This window comes from Podarcis muralis, chromosome 5 (genome assembly GCF_964188315.1).
Source record: "Podarcis muralis chromosome 5, rPodMur119.hap1.1, whole genome shotgun sequence".
NCBI classification, from domain to species: Eukaryota; Metazoa; Chordata; class Lepidosauria; order Squamata; family Lacertidae; genus Podarcis; species Podarcis muralis.
This window is the reverse complement of record NC_135659.1, coordinates 4,708,211-4,728,575: the sequence shown is the minus strand read 5'-3', so window position 1 is coordinate 4,728,575 and position 20,365 is coordinate 4,708,211. Positions and strand designations below refer to the sequence as shown.

The 20,365-nt window shown below is 43.9% G+C and overlaps 1 protein-coding gene across 3 annotated transcripts in view; it reads right to left on the bottom strand.

Moving 5' to 3' along the window:
• RABGAP1L (RAB GTPase activating protein 1 like) overlaps positions 1-20,365 on the bottom strand; it is a 148,507-nt gene that overhangs the window by 86,769 nt on the left and 41,373 nt on the right. The gene's annotated exons all lie outside the window — the stretch shown is intronic.

Here is a 20,365-nt window from a genome sequence, read left to right as displayed (position 1 = left end):
TGGCCAATGGGAGAACAGAATGCTGGACTAGATGAGCCTTTGGTCTAACTCAGGAGGGCCCCTCTTAACTGCCAACTTTAGCTAGCAGGACATAAGCAGTGCACCTGTGCAGGCCTTGGCCCAGCAAGATGAATGGGAAGAGCCAGATTTCTTTCTTTGCTTGCTTGCTTGCTTGCTTGCAACCACCCCTCAGCCGTGTGTTTTCCCTCTGATATCATCTGGTACCCAAATCTGATGTCATCACATCTGCTACAACACCCGTCTCTAGTTTGGATCACATTAGGAGCTGTGCAAATGGCACCAGAATAGTAGCACAGCGTGATGTAATGGTAGAGTGTTGAAGTAAGACCAGGAAGACACAGATTTGAATCACCATTCTGCTGTGGGTCAGTTACTGCCTCTCAGCCTAACCTACTTTGCAGGTTGCTTTGAGGATAAAATCAGGAAGAGAACCTCACATGCTATCTTGGGCTACGTGGAAGAGAGGTGGGGCATAAATGTACAGGCATCCCGGCCCCCACTTACTTGGGGGTTACATTCCAGGCCCCCATGCACATAAGCAAAAATTATGTAAGGAAGGAGACCCTCTAAAAAGCCTCTAAATGCCCATTTTTTCCTGCTCTCCAGCACTCTCTCCCACTCATGGGGACAGCTCCCCCCCCCCCCCCCCGATCAAGTAAAACAATAGAAATAGTTAACTGACCAATCACGTCAGTTCTGCCCCCCCCCCAACAAAAGTCCTGCCAACCCCCCCAACAAAAATCCTGGCTATGCACATGCTCCCGCTCTCTCTTCAACTAGAGTTGAAACTCTGAGGCTGGCTGGAGACTGGAGCACCGGCGGAAAAGCAATGGCGGCAGCAGTGCTATGGCACACACCAGCTGCTAGGCAGCTGTTGTGAACAGAAACAAAATAACAACATGGTAGAGGATTTTTCATCTGATTTGGAAGCCCATTTTTTGCTTCAAAACTTTTGAGGGTAAGAAAGAAACCTGATACAGCACTAAAAACTGATTATACAATGTGTCAGAACTTGGACAGCACCTTTGCTTCTTGCATCCCACCCAAATTACATCCATGAATGGAAAGACAGAAATCCCTAATTCTGCATTTTGAAATCATCCTGAAATCTGCATGCTGTGCTGCAATTAAAAGTCAGTGTACCTAAGTTGCTCTGGTCAAAACAAAAAAAATTCCTTCCAGTAGCACCTTAAAGACCAACTAAGTTAGTTCTTGGTATGAGCTTTCGTGTGCATGCACACTTCTTCAGATACACACTTCTTCAGATACACACTTCTTCAGAAGTGTGCATGCACACGAAAGCTCATACCAAGAACTAACTTAGTTGGTCTTTAAGGTGCTACTGGAAGGAATTTTTTTTGTTTTGACTATGGCAGACCAACACGGCTACCTATCTGTAACTAAGTTGCTCTGGTAGAAGAACTTCCACAGAATACATTCCTCAAGCTTAATCCTGAATAGTGCCACCATGCTAAACTTGAATGGCTCACAGAAGCAGAGCGGAGGAGCCAGAAGATGAGATGGTGGCCGCCCCCTCTGCCAGAAAAAAGAAGAAGCTCACATATACTTTTCAATCCTCAGAAAAGCTGAGATAAGAAAACTGGAAAAGTTATTTGGGCAGCTCCATCCTTCTCATCTCCTTAGCAACGGAAAACATCTCCAATAACCATTTCAGCAGCACTTGCCTCCGGATGATTGGTATGAGCTAGAAATAGCACATGCCGCCATCTGCTTCTGTATTCCAGGGCTAGCAGTGTTCACACTTCACCGGTACTCAGCCTCATCAACATCCAGCAGCCAATAGTGCAATACACCAATAGTAAAGGGGGGGGGGAGAATTCTTACAACAATAATTAACAACTGGCTTGATTTTCATCAGTTAACATTGATAGAATATGAACCTTAGAAATCAGATTTAATAACCAGCCTCAAGAAGCAAGTTTAGTAGACAATATTTTCAAAAAAAAACCTATGGGAATGAAAGATAGAAGGGTGGCCAATAACTGAAAGGCACTAAAAACCCTGGAATATATTATGTATATGCACAGAAATGCATTTTAAAAGGAGTTGGAGGAGGAGGAGTTGGGGGGGGAGAGAGAGAGAGAGCCTCAAGCTGTGGAAAGAGGAAGGCAGCCAATTCAGCTCAAGTTACTACTAAAATCTTCTGCATGTTTAGAATGCCAACCTCTTGAACACACCCAGCCAATATGATATCCTCCTTTCTCTGTTTCCCCCCCAATTTAAGAGAAAATATTATGTATGCCAGGCCACTTTTATTTCATCTATTTAATTATATCCCCTCTTTATGAAGAGAGATCTTTCACAATTCACCAAACATCATCATCATCATAATAATCATTATTATTATAAAAAATTCTTCCCCATTTGCTTTGCTTTTTTGCTGTTTTAATATACGGTAGCTATAAATAATCAATTTTAGAAGATCCCACTCCAAAATGTTTATCTAGTTTCCCTGGATATAGGTAGCTGAAATTTTATTTCATTTTCAAAAAAGAAAACCCTGTTGCCTACCATCCTCTCACTATTTTTACTCACTAAATTAGACTTCTTGTATTTCCTACACAGCAGCGTTAATGTAATTAACATGCCACAGTACACTTGCCATTCGACAGTTTTTTATTAGTTATTTTCAAGCTGACCTATTTCTTGTCTCTAGATCATTTCCAACTGTTTAGGGTGCATACTCTTCACTGGAAAGCTCTGACTATAAAGTTAGAACAGCAACATAGCTTACTTACAAATGCTATGTATGTTCCCTAAACACAGCATCAAAAATGCAGGAAGAAAATATCACTTGAACTAAACCAGGGGTCAGCAAACTTTTTCAGCAGGGGGCCAGTCCACTCTCCCTCAAACCTTATCAAACCTTAGGACGGGGACTATATTTGGGGGGGGGGGGGGATGAACGAATTCCTATGCCCCACAAATAACTCAAGAGATGCATTTTAAATAAAAGGGCACATTCTACGCATGTAAAAACACGCTGATTCCTGGACCATTCGTGGGCCGGATTTAGAAGGCAATTGTGCCGGATCCAGCCCCTGGGCCTTAGTATGCCTACCCATGAACTAAAACATCTTTATACTGTTTGCCACTGCTGGTCTGTACATTTTAAGACAGACTCATAACAATTCATTTTACAGAAGTAAAAATGAACAGAATTAAAGGTTACATTAAGTACTGTCCCTCCACTGACAGAATACATCCATCTGTGGAAAAAGACGGAAGGTAACTGTTGGTGGTTCCCTCTCCCCTTCCTCCACGCCACCCCAGTTCCTTCTCCAAAAATCCAGTATTTTTAGGATTATAAAAGCCAAACTGCCCAAGTGGTAAAGCCGATGTAAATCCATCTCAAAATTTCCATCTGAGGTTCCATATACTTCAAGGCATCTGAGCTACACTCATTAATTAGAATCACAGTCTCACAGTAGAGTTGGAAGAGACCCCCAAGGATCATCTGGTTCAACCGCCTGCAATGCAGGAATTTCGATTAAAACTTCCTTGACAGGTGGCCATCCAACCTCTGCTTAAAAACCTCCAAGGAAGGAGAGTCCACCACCTCCCAAGAGAAACAGTTCCACTGTCAAACAGTTCTTACTGTCAGAACATTCTTCCCGGTTTTTAGTCAGATTCAGAATCTCCTTTCTTATAACTTGAAGCCATTCGGTTCAGGTCCTAGCCTCCGGAGCAGGAGAAAACTCCATTAGAGAAACAAAAAGACTGAAGCAAGCCAAATTATCCTTTGGAAATAGTAATCCAGGCATAGGCAAACCTGGCCCCACAGATGTTTCGGGACTACAACTCCCATCATCCCTAGCTAACAGGACCAGTGGTCAGGGATGATGGGTGCTGCAGTCTCAAAACATCTGGAGGGCCGCGTTTGCCTATGCCTGTAGTAATCACTTCCTCTCCTCCCCACCCCAGAACAATGCTGCAAGCTACCTTCTCCAACTTGCACTCATTATAAGGGGATGTGAGCCTCCAGTTGTTTACATGTTATTAGGAACAGGAAGCTTGCATTCTTCATCTCCCTGTGTTAATGAACAGCCTGGTCCTCTTGTGAGCAGGGGTTCTGGAGATCTCCACCAACAGGGGGCAAAGAATGTGATCACACTGTAAGGGTGGCTGTTGCTGCTCTTTTATTGGCTAAATCAGACCTTCCCTACTGCAGGGGAAAGGGCAGGTAAGGGTGGCAAAACTGGTGGCTGTGCTGCTGGAAATTTAAGTGGTGCATTTCAGAACCCTAGGCACTTCCCTACCACAGGCTAGCTGGTGTGATGTACCTAAGCTTCCTTGGTGGCAGAGCATGTAAGCGATTATAGCAAGACCACACCTTGATCACATTTAAATTGTGTGCATTCAGCTTCATGCGTGCGACAAAAAATTAAAAAGGGGGTGGGAAGGATTCTGGGGTAAATGACTTTGGCAATCCCATCGACCATCGAACCCAATGGGTTTTGATTGTACACAATTTTGGCTTTAAACATGATCCCCAGAACAAAACCCCTGTGTAAGTTCTGGGCTTACTGTATATCTCTTTTTTTCCTACACTTTCTCCCGAAGGAGCCAAGAACCAAATCTTGTTTCTAGCACAGGGTAACTTACATATGTGCAGCAGCACAATTTCCATAGGGTTTATAAGAACATAGTTCCTGTAATGGATGTGCCTATGTGTAGAGTAGTTAAAGAGCAGCACAGGGGGAAAGTATTTATCATTATTATTCACGCCTTAATTACCTTTCTCCCACGCCATCTGAGGCCCGCTATTTTTAAAGAACTACTCTCTACAGTAATGCTGTAATTATCTTCCCCCAAAATAGATTGTCCTCATCCCTGCTCACACAGCTCTGCACATTTTAAAATTACCAATATATCTCTATGGAGACCTCATTATTATATTTATCTCACATAAGTGAGCTCAAATAAACACACACATATACATAATTTTAGAGTGTATGATGCTGGAAGGACTAACTAATCAGGATCATCAATTTACATAATAAAATGTTTTTGAAAGTCAGTAAAATGATTTGCCATATATGAAATGAACAAATAGTAGAGCAACCCCACAGATGAAACTTGCATATAGTAATGCTCTGATGTGAGTCCATTTCCAGGCTGGAAAACACACAGAAAATATTTGATACAAGGTGTGGCTTTCAATTCCCCTATGTCAAGACCCCCTATGGGACGCGGGTGGCGCTGTGGGTAAAAGCCTCAGCGCCTAGGGCTTGCCGATCGAAAGGTCGGCGGTTCGAATCCCCGCGGCGGGGTGCGCTCCCGTTGCTCGGTCCCAGCGCCTGCCAACCTAGCAGTTCGAAAGCACCCCCAGGTGCAAGTAGATAAATAGGGACCGCTTACTGGCGGGAAGGTAAACGGCGTTTCCGTGTGCTGCGCTGGCTCGCCAGATGCAGCTTTGTCACGCTGGCCATGTGACCCGGAAGTGTCTCCGGACAGCGCTGGCTCCTGGCCTCTTAAGTGAGATGGGCGCACAACCCCAGAGTCTGTCAAGACTGGCCCGTACGGGCAGGGGTACCTTTACCTTTTACCTTTTTATGTCAAGACCCCAGGAAGATTACTCGGTGATCCCACCAAGTGGTGCTCACAGGATGGTGTTTATCCTGTTTCTGTATTTAAATTACTTAAAATATCCACAAGATCCACTGTAGGCTCTCCCACACAAACACTTTATATTAAAAAAATACCTGTTTTCTTTATCCCTTTATAGTTCAACTGCCACCATTTATTTCCATTCAATACCTTTATTCACCTTTTCACTCCTTGTACCCAGTAGCTGGCTGTAGCCATAGGATACCCTGACCAAAAGGCTAGCGCTTAGAAATCAAACCAAAATAATTTATTGCTGTTTATTTATAACTGGTGGCCTGTTATCTAGCATTACTGGGGAATTCTAAAAAGTCACTGCAGTTTTGAAATCAGTGGTTAAAATATTCCTAGAACCTGTGCTGAAAATCTTTGCCAGCAAAGTGGTTTCCCAGATGCTCCATGGAGTAGCGATATGGGGCATGGACCCAAATGCTAACAAAGCCTTAGAAATAGTGCAGAACAAATTCCTCAGGAAAGTGCTCTCGCTCCCCAATGGGACCCCAGCTGCTCTTCTTCGTGCTGAAGTTGACGTGACAACAATACAGGCTAGAATTGATTACCTGTGCCTAATTTATGTGAAAAGACTTCAATCTCTTTTGGAGGAGAGATTCCCTGCTATATCTTACACAGAACGGGAACAGACCAAATGCTGGAAGGTTGGTATCCAACGCCTCTTGTCCCAATATTAACTACAAGATCTTCAGGTGACCATGAAGATGGATAAGAGGCACTTAAGAGACTGTCTCTTTCGGTCCTATGCAGAAAGGGATCTAACCATGACTGCTTCTACCAAGAGCTCACCATGGTTCCTACTTACCAAACAGAGCATGCCTGAATCAGATACCGTATTTTTCGCACTATAGGACGCACTTTTCCCCCTCCAAAAATGAAGGGGAAATGTGTGTGCGTCCTATGGTGTGAATGCAGGCTTTCGCTGAAGCCTGGAGAGCGAAAGGGGTCGGTGCGCACCGACCCCTCTCGCTCTCCAGGCTTCAGGAGAGCCCCACCGCCAGCCCCACAAGCTCGGGGGACAGCGGGGAGGCAGAACGCCGCCATCCCGCTGTCCCCCGACTTGGTTAGAAGGCTGGCGGGGGGAGAAGCCTGCTCCTCCCCGTCGCCAGCCCTGCAAACTCCCTTCCCGCTGTCCCCCGACTTGGCTAGAAGGCTGGCGGGGGGAGAAGCCTGCTCCTCCCCGTCGCCAGCCCCGCAAACTCGGGAGACAGCGGGAGAGGCGCAGCGCGCCCTTCCCACTCTCCCCCGACTTGGCTAGAAGGCTGGCGGGGGGGAGAAGCCTGCTCCTCCCCGTCTCCAGCCCCAAAAGCTCGGGGGACAGCGGGGAGGCAGAACGCCGCCATCCCGCTGTCCCCTGACTTGGTTAGAAGGCTGGCGGGGGGAGAAGCCTGCTCCTCCCCGTCGCCAGCCCCGCAAACTCAGGGGACAGCGGGAGAGGCGCAGCGCGCCCTTCCCACTGTCCCCCAACTTGGCTAGAAGGCTGGCGGGGGGGAGAAGCCTGCTCCTCCCCGCCTCCAGCCCCAAAAGCTCGGGGGACAGCGGGAGAGGCGCAGCGCGCCCTTCCCGCTGTCCCCCGACTTGGCTAGAAGGCTGGCGGGGGGAGAAGCCTGCTCCTCCCCGTCGCCAGCCCTGCAAACTCGGGAGACAGCTGGAGAGGCGCAGCGCGCCCTTCCCGCTGTCCCCCGACTTGGCTAGAAGGCTGGCGGGGGGGAGAAGCCTGCTCCTCCCCGTCGCCAGCCCCGCAAACTCGGGAGACAGCTGGAGAGGCGCAGCGCGCCCTTCCCGCTGTCCCCCGACTTGGCTAGAAGGCTGGCGGGGGGGAGAAGCCTGCTCCTCCCCGTCGCCAGCCCCGCAAACTCGGGAGACAGCGGGAGAGGCGCAGCGCGCCCTTCCCGCTGTCCCCCGACTTGGCTAGAAGGCTGGCGGGGGGGAGAAGCCTGCTCCCCGTCGCCAGCCCCGCAAACTCGGGAGACAGCGGCAAAGGCGCAGCGCGCCCTTCCCGCTGTCCCCCAACTTGGTTAGAAGGCTGGCCCAGCCCCGCAAACTCGGGGGACAGCGGGAGAGGCGCAGCGCGCCATCCCGCTGTCTCCCGACATGGTTTGGAGGCTGGCGGAGGGCTTCCTCCTCCCCCAGCCCCGCAAGCTCCCAGAGCGATGCCAAAGCTGCGCGCAGCTTCGGCATGGCTCTGGGTCCCGTTCTGGGGGAGGGGGAAGCTCGGGCTTCCCCCGCCCCAGCCCCACGCCTGGCGGGTGGGGGGAATAAAATTTTTTCCCCTTTATTCTCCCCCCCCCCAAATCTAGGTGCGTCCTATGGACCGGTGCGTCCTATAGTGCGAAAAATACGGTACCTGACAAAGCTCCTACTTGCCGTACTAAGAATAGTTTTACAGAACTACAATTCCAATCGATGCCCTCGGTGGTGTGGGATGGACAGTACGGCAAAGTACATTACGAAGAGAGACTCTGTGTGGATAACCTTGCGTGGAGGACCTGTGCCATTATTTATTGCAGTGCCCATTATATATAGACCCAAGAGACCCCTGTTTACAAATGGAACACATTTGAATAGGGTGGGAAGGGTGAAATGGCTGCTGAGCAACACTGACAACTTTGTTACTCTATGCACTGGCAGCTAAGATCAGGAGGAAGGAACTAGACAAAATAGTGGTCAACTGCAAAGGGGATTCGGATATTTAATTTGGCACATCTTACCTGAGAATTTTTATGGTTATTGTTGTTTGTTTATTTTTTGTTCTCCTTCTGAATGATGCCATGGCCTATGGCTAGTGCAATAAAGTTTAATTGGAAATTAGTTAAAATATTTCACTTCTGAAAGCTTCAGTCTGCCATCTTGATTCAGAATGGAGTCCAATTGTATCCAAACAGACAAAAACCTGCTCTTTGCTCTCAGGAACCATTTTATACAAAATTTTGTTTTGATACCTTAAGTGGTGTCCAAATGCACTCTAAACTCTCTCACACACACTTTCCTTTATGCATAAAAATGCATAAGTACTGCCACAACAGAATCCTCAATCTGCATGAAGTCAGAGCACAACCCTCACTGTAGTGCTTCACCACAATCCTGGATTTGCATGAAGTCAGGTCGGGGGAGAGGAACAAAAGTTGTATAACATGGCATGGGAATAAGAAGAGACACTGAGAGGAAAATGGCAGTTCTAAACAAAGACACCCACAATGCACTGCATTCCTGGTACCCTATGTTGTCTTCAGCATGAAGTTCCAGATTCAAGATAGCAATTTATAAGAGATATTCTAACAACAAGCAAACACCCATATATGCCCAACACACAGCAAGTGAACTTAACTGTCTCTGACAGGCTTGCTCTTAAGTTTCTATTCATCTTCACAGTAACATAAACAGCATGGAGTTTGCGCACAAAGGGGCTGGCTGCAGATAAGGAGAAAGGAGGAGGGATGGAAGTGGGAGTGGTGGACTGTAGGCAAGGAAGACTTGAAAAAAAGGAGGTGTGGAAAAGGGGGTGAAAGTGATAATGGCTGATGTGTGCAGAAGAGAAGAGAAAAGAAGGCATACAAATGGGGTGATCTGTGTGAGAGTTGGGAAAAGGAGGAGGGTGGAGGAAAAAAGGAAGGTGAAAATGCGGGTGCAAAAAAGGAAGAAGTTGAAGAAAGCAGAGGCATGAAAAGGTTTGAAGAATAGGAAGGGATGGCGGCTTAGTAGTTGCAAGGAGGAGGAAGATGCGGGAGACTACATGGGGTGGTTGCACAAAAGGAGGGGAAGGAGAAATGAACATGGGGGGAGGTGAAAACAGGTGTGCAAAGCGGGGCGGCAGAGCAGAAAAGAAGTATCTTCAGAAATGGGGTTGGGGAAGGTGAAAAACAAGCTTAGTGGTACCTCTGGATGAGAACGGGATCCGTTCCGGAGCCCCGTTCGCATCCTGAAGCGAAAGCAACCTGCGTCTGCGCGTGCAACGAGTCACAATTTGCCGCTTCTGCACATGCGTGTGACATCATTTTGAGCGTCTGCGCATGCGTGAGCAGCAAAACCTGGAAGTAATGCGTTCCGTTACTTCCGGGTCGCTGCGGAGCGCAACCCAAAAACGCTCAACCCAAAGCTACTTCAACCCAAGGTATGACTGTAGTTGCATGGGATGTTAAAGTGAGGGGAATGGCAAGGGGTTGGTGAACGGTGGAAACAGGCACACAGACCCTATATAACAAATTTAATTACATTTAAGTGGTATAATATTAATTGGGTTGGCAGTTGCTACCAGCTGTTACTATCACGTACTTTTAAGATGATGCTACAAAATATAAATGGTGATTTTGTTGCTTTAAGAGAGTTTATATGAACTTGTTTCAGTTCTAATCCCTATAAAACCCATAAGCCAATTCCCCTTCCTAGCTTCACCACAGTTAATTCACAGGCTTGTTCAGAGGAAGCTCTCCTAATGGACCAATCTTAAACTGGCCATTTTGGATGTTCTTGCCTTGAATGCTAGGTTCAACTGTTTAACTGAAACCTCAACTTACATAATCCTCCTTAGCAACTGACAGTTTAAATGGCACTTGAGCAGGCTGCCAGCAGAACTCACTTACACAATAAAACTCTCAGGCTCTAAATTGGGAGCATAAAAGGCTAGGGTTTTTTCTTCTTCACCCAGGTAACTATTTTCAAACCAAACTGTGTCATATCATAACATTCTTACTTTTAAAATTTACTGCATAAGAATCTGGGTTTCTCTATACCAGTGGGTCCCCAGATGTTGTTGGACTACAACTCCCATCATCCCTGAGCTCTGGCCTTGCTAGCTAGGGGTGATGGGAGTTGTAGTTAAACAACATCTGGGGACTCACAGGTTGAGAAAGGCTGCTCTATACCCTTCCAACTGTCCCAGCAAGTGTCAATAGAGACTATCTGAGAATGTCAGTATGATGGCTGTTACACACTGATCTAGGGCAGCGCAGCTCCCAGAATCACCATTCAGAAGCATTGTCTTAAAGCATATGATCATCAGCAATGACTCCATTTAGGGTTTTTTTATTAGTAATTTTTATTAAATTTTCAAATTTTACATTTCAAACTAAACATCTTTTATGATACCATACATTCATTGACCTCCATCCCTCCCCTTCCAAGGTTCATTTAACTTATCCACCATACTTGCATATTTTAATATATCTATCTAATTTAATTCTCCTATCAGTTCAAAATACAGTGGACACTCGGGTTGTGAACGTGATCCATACGGGAGGCATGTTCGCAACCTGCAGCGTTCGCAACCCGCAGCACCACATCTGCGCACACATGGGTCGTCATTTGATGTTTCTGCGCATGCGCGAGCGCCGAAACCCAAAAGTAACCCATTCTAGTACTTCTTGGTTCGGCGTGGTACGCAACCCAAAAACGTGCAACCTGAAGCGTTTGTCACCCGAGGTATGACTGTACTGTTGAATTACTTTAATACAGCCAGCGTTTTTAACTCTGCATAATTATTTTCAATATACTCAACAAAAAAATTCCACTCCTCTTTGAATACCTGTTCTTCTTGTTCGCTTATTCTACTTGTTAGGCCGGCTAATTCTGCATATTCTAACATCTTAAACTGCCAATCCTCCTTACTAGGGACCTCTCTCGCTTTGCATTTTTGGGCTAACAAGATCCGAGCCACTGTTGTTGCGTACATGAATAAGTTCTTCTGACTCCTGGGAACTTGTGTCTGAACAATTCCTAACAGAGATGCCTCTAGGGTTTTTTTAGGAAAGTTGTTTTAAACACCTCTTTCATCTCATTGTATATCATTTCCCAATAAGCAATAACTCCATTTAGTGGGTGGGTGAGACTGCTGGGCCAATGAGCCTTATCGTATGGCAGCAGCAAACTGGTGAGTAGTTCTGACAGCTGAGGAAGTGGCAGGGAGCTTACCAACTTTAGAGATGCAATAAGCTACCTCTCCTATGGAATCCCTATGTGAGCTGCCCTGTAATCTGTGGATGAAGGGTGGTATGCAAATTTAATAAATAAATACAGTAATACCTCCGCGAACATCTGCCCCGTCGACCGTCCATTTCGGTGAACATCCGCAGCAAACCCGGAAGTACCGGAACAGGTTACTTCTGGGTTTGCCACTCGCGCATGCGCAGAAGCGCTAAATCGCGCTTCACGCAGAACAGCACTTTTGTATCAACATCCCTTTTGTGGAGCATCTGGGGCTCCGGAACAGATCCCGGACTCAAAACAGGGTACCACTGTAATAAATATATTTTTTGCCACAAACTGTGGCGAGAGCCACCATCTCAAAAGCATGGTAGTTGAATTAATCAATACTCATGAAGTCTATATGGAACCTTCACGTTCAAAGCAGAATCCCTCTGAGTAACAGGCGCTGGGGAGCAGCAGCATGAAATGGCTATAACCTTCTTGCCCTGTAACTATTGGACACTGTCAGAAATGTGATGATGGACTAGATCCAACAAAGCTATTCTATTCACTCCTATCCGATTCCCGTCAAATTAATTTCATTATACTTGTACATATATGGAATTGTCTACCATGGATCCCTAGTTTGTTGCTAAAACGTCTGGCACATGTACTAGGATATACAGTTCATGCAGGGCACTGACCAAAACTGACTGGCTTTTTCATATAAACAGAGAACATGGCTTAACATACAGGTTGTTGTTTTTATTTTGATTGTGTATTTTGTGGTTTTATATTTTGATTTTATTCTGTGAAGCACCCTGAAACCTGTGGGTATAGGGTGGTATATAAATTTAATAAATAAATACCATACCTTAAAATGGTAACAGGGAGCAATCTGACTTTCAGGGACACCTGACCATCTTTGATTATTCTTTAACTGAGGGACCCCTGAAAGGCATCCAAAGAACACTCGGGTTTTGTGTAATGCAGTCTGAAACCCACTGACCTTTAGGGCAAACATTTTTTCCTTGAAACTTGAACATCTCCCAGATCATTCAAGACCATCCAGAGAAGTGCTGTTAGTTGTCCACCATGTTACAGAGGCTCACTGGCCTCAACTAGAAGTTGGGCATTTAGTGTACCAGTCCCACGCTGTGGAACACTCTTGCGACAGAGATCTGGCAGATACCCCCACTTTTGAAGACTTTTCTATGCTGACAGGCCTATGATTGCTTCATATTATTTTTAAATATTTTATGTACAGAGCCATAATGTATTGTGAGAGAATAATATATGGTCTAAACCACAGAGCCTAGGGCTTGCCGATCAGAAGGTTGGCGGTTTGAATCCCTGCGATGGGGTGAGCTCCCGTTGCTCAGTCCCAGCTCCTGCCCACCTAGCAGTTCAAAAGCATGTCAAAGTGCAAGTAGATAAATAGGTACCGCTCCGGAGGGGAGGTAAACGGCGTTTCCGTGCGCTGCTCTAGTTCACCAGAAGCGGCTTAGTCATGCTGGCCACATGACCCGGAAGCTGTCTGCGGACAAACGGCGGCTCCTCGGCCAGTAAAGCATGATGAGCGCTGCAACCCCAGAGTCGTCCGCAATTGGACCTAATGATCAGGGGTCCCTTTACCTTTACTATATGAATACTTTATTAAATAAATAAAATATTAAAGACACATGTAGTAGAATTCTTCCAAACACAGGTTATGAGAAGCCACAAATGCAAATGGCAGCGACATTAAGGTAAGAGTGCGCCAACCTAATTTGTGAGGTAGTGAAAACCTGTCAGTGATATCCTGGCAAGAAGCTGGCAGCAGAAGAAATGAGTATAGCTTGCTCTTTTTTCGTATGGAGAAAATGTATACACTTTCCACAAAAGTTAAGTATATTAAAGACATTACCTTTTCTTATCTGCCTGACCAGCCTTTGGTGCACATTCACTCAGTTTACAAAAGTTGAGAGAGATTTTTTAAATATCAGTGATTTTACTATGTCACTTAAACATGACATGTATTGGAAAAGATAACACAACAGTAATAGGATTAGCTTCAACATTTCACTTATTTAAAAAATAGAATTACTTTGCCAGTGCTATAATCACCTTTAATTGAAATGACACATTAGCTAAATTTATTCATGTTACTTAAAAGCATAATTTTTAGAATTGAATAATCCTTCTTAATGGCAGATCAATGTCATTTCCAGTTAACGGCTACTAATATGAGATCTTTAATTCTGCTCTAAAAGCCCCACATCTTCTGCTTTTCTTTTCTTTTTATTTTTTTTCTTTTGAAAGAAAATAAACATATTCACTTAAAATTAAAGAAAACCAAAATTTATAAAACCAGCACACCAAATCCTCCCAATCCTCTTCATGCAAAACCTATTATTTTAAAGGCAGTTCCCTAAAGGTACTTTCTCTACGTGTGGCTCAACAAAGGGGCAAGAGGATGAGAAAGCCAAACACAACATTTATAGAATGGGAGTTCTCCAATTTATGGCCCAGGGCACCACCCCCTGCAGTCCTGTGAGTGGTGGAGCTCCCAGTACAGCCCCCTCTGCAGCTCCTAATGCCCAAGAAGGTTGGTAGGGTTGGATACGCTCATTAAGATACTTGGGGCCTAAATCGTCAAGTGCTTTAAACACTAATGTGAGCATCTTTAAATCAGGCCTAGAAAGAAGCCCAACCGGTGCAGCTGTTTTAACTCAGGGGTTATATGAATTCTAAATGGACAGACAGCCAGTAAGCTGGCTGCCACAATTTACACCAGCTGAAGTTTCTTCAAGGGCAGCCCCATGTAAAGCACATTGCAATAGTCCAATCTGGAGGTTACCAGAGCATGGAGTACAGCAGCCAAGTCATCTTCGTCCAAAAAGGACCATAGCTGATGAACCAGTCATAGCTGAAAAGCACTCTTAGCCACCCTGGCAACCAGAGCCTCCAGTGACAATGTTGGATGCGGTAGTACCCCCTAACCTGCTGCTTCTGGGGGAGCGCAATCCCATACAGAACAGGCCATATTCCTACCTCCCAGAATGAAGAACCCGTAACACATCTGTTTTTTGAGGATTCAGCTTCAATTTACTGATCCAAATCCAGCCCATCACCGCCTTCAAGCATCAATCTAGCACCTTATCCGCCTCTCCTGATTCAGATGGAACAGATTTAAAAATAGAATATCAGGCAGAGAATGAAGCACTGAGTAGATACAAAGAGAGGCTTGAGAGATACTGCGTTAGATCACCACAATTCTCTTAGGGAAAGGTCAGTCAAAAGATAAATCCTTCTTGAATGCCAGAACATAAGGAGCCAAGTGAATGTGAACTGCAAGAGTTCCACACCTACGCGGCAGCCACCAAGAAGGTCCCATTTCTTATGCTTGCCAACCTAAGCAATTTCACCGTTGTGCATGCAAACAGGAACTTATATTTTAGGTAGGGTCATAACAAAGTAGGGGGTCCTTAGGCCTCTAAATTCACTTGCAGCCAGTGCAACTGGCACCAAAGTGGTACCACATGATCAGAATACAAGCCTCCATTATTAGCATCCTGGCTAAGGCCAGGCCCTGCTGCTCCAGATAGGGATACAGCTGGCATACAAGCCTGGGTTGGGAGAATGCACTCCTGGCCACTGCCACCATCTTTGCCTGCCCAGACAACAATGACTCCACCAGCACCCCAAGCTGCACACCTGGTCCTTTGCATTCCTGAAATCTGACGCTGCATCGCCGTGAATAAGCCCCACTGCTTAAGTTATTGTGGGCAATATTGTAAGAAGGACTGTGAAAGAAATACGAAAGAGACTGAGTTTCAGGCAACTGAATCTCAATGGAAAGGGCAGATGGTAAAAAGCCCTATAGAAATAATATTGCTACCTATAGGACATTCTGTTACCACTTCCTAGGTGTCTTCTTTCTGCAAGCTACAACTATACAACCTATCACATATAATAGGCTTAATTAATTTCAAAATGGACAGATTTAACCTCCAGCCAACAGATTTAATTAAACTAATCCTCTAATTACCTGTCTTTCATCTTTTTCTTCCTTTTAGAGACTTCACCTGCTTTTCTCTTTAATTAAGATTATCTCCAATTCAACAGGAAAAAGTAGCATGTTAAAGTGTGCCAGGAAAGCCAACTTGAGTAAAATATTGGGGGGAGGCAGGTGAGCTCTGCCCCACTTAATCGACCACAAGACACAGCACATGCACAGCATTTGAATGGCCATATCCATCAACTTTGGGGGGACGGCCTCCTCAAATATTTTACTTGGGGGGCGGCAAAGGGACCTTGGCCTCCAGGAGTTGACTTCTATGAAGTGTACAGTTTGCTGAGCAATGACACATTTGTTGAAAAGACGCACAGCTTCTTTTTGGTTTCGAGAAAATCTATTTTAGGAATGAGCTAAAAATAGTTTTACAGTTTTGCATGGTGGTCATATATACATTTCCTACAAAGAGATAAAGACAGTGTTTCAGGACACATTAAAACAGGAACTTTTGTACTACCTCAGTACTTTGCATTCTTGACCTGATCTCTAGGATCTGTGCTCCTGTTCCCGATCTCCATAAAGTTTTTCCCTCTCCTCAGCTGCCCTCCTTCTCACCAAGGGGCTGCCATAGAGGGCGAGACTACCAGCTCTTACCTGGGATCTTTCCTTTAATCTCCCAGCCCCTCACCCTGGGAGACCAACATTTCCCTGTCTCTCACCCAGGGTCCTCCATCAACCACCCACCACCAGTATACAATCTCTGGACCTTAATATAGGCCCCAGACATAGGACTTCCAAGAAAGAATAACATACAAAAAACAAAAAAGGGAAACAAAAATGAAATGGACAATAAAAGGAAAGAAAAAAGAGAGGGGGAAAACATAGGAGAAAAAGAAACATTAGAAAAAGAAGCATTAGAAAAAGATACAAAAACAAAACTTCCAATTTTCCATCAGTGTGTTACTCTCTCTCTCTCTGTTTCTAACATTCTATCTTCTCCACCTTCTGTTAAACAATACTTCTTTTAAGTCAAGGTGTCTCAGAATCAATCATTTCTTTTTCCCTAATTGTTATTATTATTGATAAATGTCAACCATATTTTGCTTTTAACTTTACCTCCATTAATTCCCATCACTATTATTCCGTACTGAAGTCTCTTCATTGTGATCACATATTGGGCCAAAATTCCATAATTTATATTCTTATATATCAGGGTGGATAAAAATCAATGGTTTTTAAAAAATAAATTAATTAAAAATCAGATTTTTTTATATTTAAATTGGATTTTTAAAATAAAATGCTTTTGGGGGAAAAATCTTTTTAAATATAGTTTTCTATTTAAGTTACATTATAGTCCAAAGGCTATTAATCAGGAAATAAGGATTTGTTTAAGTTTTTCATGTGTGCTAAAACTGAGTCTAAGTTTTATTTTTAAATTTTTGTTTAACCACATCAGTTAACAAACATAGATACATATGATATAATGTTATTGTTTTAGTTAAATAAATTGTTTAAATTGTCATTAAGAAAATAATTATTTTTCTCCTTCCAATAAAGTACAGCTAAAATGTTGTCCAAATATAAACAGTTAACTTGTTAAAACTCACAATAATTTCATAATTATTGGTCTATGTATTTCTAATAGTATAACCAAATCAGTAATTTTTTATATAACTGTAAAAACTACTCTGAAAATTTATTATTCCAAAAATGAAACCTTCATTTGGTTTTGGATTCAGGTAGGTAGCTGTGTTGGTCTGACGCAGTCGAAACAGAAATGATTTTTTTTTTTTAATGTCCAGTAGCACCTCTAGGGCGTTTCATTTTGTTTTTTTCCAGTCATCTTCCAGAGAGAGTACCATAACTTTAATGGCATCATTCTCTGAATTTGCTCCAGGTCTAAAAGTTCTCCTTTACTATTAATGGACTTATAATCACACTATAATCAAACATGCAAAATCCCCTAATTAAATAACTACATGCATATTTTCTAAAGATGTTCCTCAGAATTTTGCTACCAGCCCCTTTAGGGTGATATCCAAGTAAGGTAAGCTCAAAGAGATCAATGGGCTTAAGTTAAGGCCCATATTTTTCAACGAGTCTACTCTGAAGATAACTAGCATTCAATATCAGCCTCAGTCTACCCAGTTAATACAATTTGCAGAATACACTTTTATGCTGTGAACAGCTAATCTACTTCTCATTTCCTTCTTTCTTTAACTAAATTTTAATACCAACTGATCATTCAAAATTGTTATCTGATTAGACTGAAGAAGAAAATTTATCTTAGGAAACAAGATAATGTTCTATACTGATTTTCTACTGAAATGTTCTAATGGTGTCACAAAATCCTTACAAACAGCAGGTCATAACTGTTCATATAAAAACTATTTTCTGAAATATAAATAAAAAATTAAATATCTTGCTGGCTTATTTACCCAATGGGCCTGTATGCAGTTTTATTCCCAGACTGTTCTGAACACATTTCCATAGCCTTGTTCTGAGACTTAGAATCTTTGTGAACGTTTCATACCATCCAGTCCAGATCATGTGATGGTGAAGGGCCTTCACCATCACAAGCACAGTGCACTAAAGATATATTAGCATGAAAGATTAATGGAGTAAAAAATCCAGAATACATGACACACTATTAAGGGTCTGACGATGTAACTGACAAACGTTACCACGCCCTTTCTAGCTGTAAAGACCCAGTAACTCTTTGTTCAGAGAACACTACAAAGTCGTTGTGTGACTCAACATAAAACGTTTTTACTTTCCATAGGTGGCCAAATTAAACTCTGAATTCCAAAACCACTTCAAATTGTTTTTCTAGACTGCATGCAATTTAAAGCAGCCATCTTCCTCTGCCTGGGGGCTAGATTTCAACATACACACCCACCCGTGACATTTTATTTTCCACCTACACAGTGCATGCTTATTTTTTAAAACAAAACTTCTTACATGATCCATAAAGTTCCCACATTAAGACTGCTTACCCCTCCCTTAAATTCGTAGAAGCAGCAAATACAGCCTTTAAAGACAGCCACACACAGAGAGGGCTGAAGCAAAACCTATTGCATTTGTGTTTTTTTGTCTGTGTGCTTCTCTGTTACATCTGAACCAGGAGAAGCTGTGACTGTTTTGAATCAGAACCTGGATGCAGTGGTGGGCTGGTTGAGGGTGAATAAACGGAGACTGAATCCTGGTAGGCAGTTCCCATGCCTGTGAGTTGGGGAGTTTATCAGATCTGGACGTGGTTGCATTCCCTCTGAAGGAACTGATACATAGTCTGTGAGTGCTCCCAGGTCCATCTTTATGACCAGAGGCCCAGGTGACCTCCATGGCCAGAACCAACAACTTAGACTGGTACACCAACGGCACCCTTTCCTGCACAGAGCTAACTTGGAGACTGCAATTCATGCATTGATAATCTCACATTTGGACCACTGCAATGCACCCTATGGAATGCAGCTAGCGCTGTGGTCTAAACCACTGAGCCTTGGGCTTGCGACGGGGTGAGCTCCCATTGTTCAGTCCCAGCTCCTGCCCACCTAGCAGTACGAAAGCATGTCAAAGTGCAAGTAGATAAATAGGTACCGCTCCGGCGGGAAGGTAAACGGTGTTTCCGTGCGCTGCTCTGGTTTCACCAGAAGCGGCTTAGTCATGCTGGCCACATGACCGGAAAAACTGTCTGCGGACAAACGCCAGCTCCCTTGGCCAGTAAAGCAAGATGAGCGCCGCAACCCCGGAGTCGTTCGCAACTGGACTTAACTGTCAGGGGTCCTTTATCTTTTTTTAATACACCCTATGTATGGCCTTCCTTGAGACTAGTTTGGATGCCGTACCTGGTGCAGAACACAATGACCATGTTCTTGAGTGGAGCACCTGGACATGCACATATAAACCTGTCCTAAATGAATTGCACCGGCTTCTGCCTAGCTATTGAGTAGTATTCAGTCTTGTTACGAACATATAAAGCTCTGAACAATTCTGGACCAGGTTACCTGAAACATCACCTGCGCTTGTACAAACCTGTAAGATCATTTAGATAATCTGGAGAAATTTGACTAATGATACTACACTCTACAGAATATCACAAGGCAGTGAGTTGAAAATGGGCATCTTTTGCAATTGCCCTTTCCTCTGCAATAGGTGAACCACCATCCATCAGTTGCTTCAGACAACTTGTAAAAACAAATATTTTTGCCCAGGGTTCCCCTGACCCATAAGAATGAACCCTGTTTTACTGAATTCCTGATTTTATTATACTCTTCCAGAGGCTTTTATATTGTTTCTGTTTTGTGATACTGTTTTATTATTTTTACATTGTATTTTTGTATACTTTTAAGAGATTTTTAAATTTTAAGTAGTTTAGAACTGTTTTCAAACTAAGAATCCACAGAGAGTTCACTAATATATGAAGGGGTCAGACAACAAGGAAACTCCACAGCCACCACAATTATCTTGCTGCCCATGTCCTATGATTATTAGACAGTGTACATTAAAAAAACAACAGCCAGACAGGTCCTGCCACCAAGCTTAAAAACCAATCTGCTCTGAAACAATTCCCATGCAATACCAGTAAATTCACAACAGTAAACCATAACTAAAGCATGAACTACACATTTTAGGGCTACATATTTAAAACACCCAACCTCTTTAAACCAAACCAAACAGAAAGAGTAGAAAATACTATTTCTAGCTCCTGCATATCAGGGGGGGGAAGGGACCTTATCACAATGATCTCATTTGTATGGGCTTGTATACCCATTTTCTCCTTCTCTCAGAAACACAATGTGAACGCTA